The sequence below is a fragment of the Phyllostomus hastatus genome, unplaced genomic scaffold (assembly GCF_019186645.2).
Source record: "Phyllostomus hastatus isolate PE091 unplaced genomic scaffold, TTU_PhHast_1.1 phas_contig_524, whole genome shotgun sequence".
Lineage (NCBI taxonomy): Eukaryota > Metazoa > Chordata > Mammalia > Chiroptera > Phyllostomidae > Phyllostomus > Phyllostomus hastatus.
In genome coordinates this window covers 639,648-642,169 of record NW_025333900.1, presented here as the reverse complement: position 1 = coordinate 642,169, position 2,522 = coordinate 639,648, and the positions used below count along the sequence as shown (strand labels likewise).

General features: G+C 48.3%; 1 pseudogene; it reads right to left on the bottom strand.

The window, feature by feature from the left end:
- Positions 1–457: 457 nt before the first annotated feature.
- On the bottom strand, positions 458–1,732 carry LOC123824077 (annotated as a pseudogene).
- Between the last annotated feature and the right edge of the window lie 790 nt (positions 1,733–2,522).

The window sequence follows — 2,522 nt, the reverse complement described above, 5'->3', positions numbered from 1 at the left end:
TTGGTTCAGAATTTAGAGTAACAGAATTCTCTCTTGGCAGGCTCAGCTTCTCCATCCTACGCCACTATGCCAGCATTCCCAGAGGGCAGCCTCTGGGCCAGCCCTGTTGCCTACGCCACAGACAGCATGTGGGGCCTGGGCCAGCGCTACAGGCCCACACTCCTGCCCAGGGTGGCCTTGGGTCATGCCTCAGGTTCTGTTAATCAGGTTAATAGCCACTGGACAAGGCTTTGACCCCGTGCTACCAAGGACAGCACAGCAGCTGTCCCTTGAAAGCTCTCTGGGTGGTGGTCAGGGACCAGCCAGTGGGTCTCCCCTACCAGTGGGCTGGGCAAACAGACCCAGAGGAAGCTGGGAGGCCTTGGAATGGAGGGGGAACAGGGAGATGAGCAGTGGCAGAGGAAGGAAGAGATCATGAGAGAGACCCATGGGGGCTGAAGTCAACCCTGTTTTTATTTCAAGAGAGCTTCTTGATGGCCAGCAGGAGCTGGAGTTTCAGGATAAATGAAACTCCACCAACCCCTCCCCTGTGGCTCTGATGTCCTCCAGCACTGCTGTGCCCCACAAGAAGGTCAGGAGGGCTGAGGTCATCAGTCCACACTCATTGAAGGCCAATTTCTCCTCTGACCACTTCTGCCCATCAGAGGCCAGCAGCTTGAAGGGCAGTCAGTCACTCTGCAAGGCCTTCAGACCAAGCTATAAAGTGCTGCCACCTGCTTCCGTGCGTAGAAGGTCCCCTGCAGCCATCTGAGAGAGGAACGCAGGAAAGTGAGGCAGTGTGTACGTGTACTGGCACATCTTCCTCTGCTCCTCTTTCTCCCGTGTGGCCATGGGCTGCAGCATGATCGGCCCCTCCACCGCCTTGGACCTGAGCCTCTGCTCCCATTTGACCTCCTTGGGCATGAGGTTGAAGAAGTCAGAGGGCAAGTCGAACTCTGGACAAGTTGGGGCAAGGTTCAGAAGACACGCAGCTAGGGGACCAGACTGGTCACACAGACCAGGCTGGGCATACAGCCACTGCTTTTTGTTCTTCTCCAGGCTGTGGGGCTGGGCCAGGGTAGCCTCACTTGGTATGCAGAACCCTTTAGGACCCTTCTGACCTGGAAATGGCAACAATGCCTCCTGGAAGCCAATGGCCTCAAAAAACTCATAGGTCCCTTCCAGGCAGTTAATGTGCTCCTGGAACATCTTGTTCTGCAGCTTGATCTTCCAGTACTTCTCCTGCTCAGGGTGCAGGCAGGGTGCAGGTTATTGTCTAGATATTTTGCAATGGTGTCCACGTGCAGCTTCACCTTGTTCCGATCTTTAATGAACATGTGGATCTTCATGATGGAGGCAGATACCGGGTCAATAGAGAAGTGTGAGAGAATGGCTTCTTTGATTCGAGTGTCCCACTGGTCCTTCCTCAGGCCTGTGTGAGTGGGGCAGGTGAAATACCCTCAAGGCACTGTCAAATGAGTCAAGCCTTCCTCTTTGGACTCAGGCACCCTGGCTCTGGGTGAAGTCCTGTGACGTGCAACCTGGCCCTCAGCTGCTTCTGTTAGAGCCAGGCCAGGGCCACTGTGGCTGCCATCTGTGCCTAATTGGTGGGTCCCTGGCAGGGCCGCTGGAGCACAGACTGGTTGCTCTTTTCTTTGGGGGCCTTTTCCCTCACTGTCTCCGTAAGAGTCTATCTGGGCCCCTGGCTCTTAAACTTGATGTCAGCCTTGATCTCTTGGAAGAATTTCTTCATGGTGGCCAGAGGCCCAATGGAGCAGTGGTGAGGGCGCAGTGGGGGATGGCAGAGGACAGGGATGGCGACCCAGGGCCCGGTCAGGGAGGGGTCAATAGGAGCCAACAATCGGCTCAATTTTTTTCTGATAACCTTCAACATGTATTATTCCAGAGGAACCCTAAAATGAGCTTTCTAATTTTAAAGATATTACAGATGCATTTTCATTGGAATCATGCTAAGTTTATAAATATATTTATAGAAATGAAAATTTTAATCTCTTATTTTATTCAGAATTTTGATTTTGATGCATTATTGAATGTATTTTTAGCATCTATGAAAATGGCCATGTGATTCTTCCTTTGGTTCTATACACTTGGGAATTATACTAGTATACTTCTTAATAAATTTTCTTTGAATTCCTGGAATTAATGCCACCTGGTCATGATCTCTAGTTCTTTTATTATGCTACTTAATTCCACATCTTAATCTCTTACTAGAATTGTGTCATTAATGCTGTAAGACTGATCTGTAGTTTCCTCTTTAGAGTCATGTTTAGTTTAGGTATTTTTTCCCTAATTTATGTCATGTTTGCTTTATACAGAATAATTAGAAGCTCTCTTTATTTGGATTTATCTTTTCCTTAAATATTTGGTGGAATGTAAGCAACTGTAAAACTGTCATTGACATTTTGGTGGAAGCAGCTTCTTGCCAATGTTTTCTAGTTACTATTTTTTCCTATGGCAATTGGTCCATTTAGATATTTTTTTCTCTTCCTGGTTCCTTTTTAAATTTTCTAAATTAACTTATT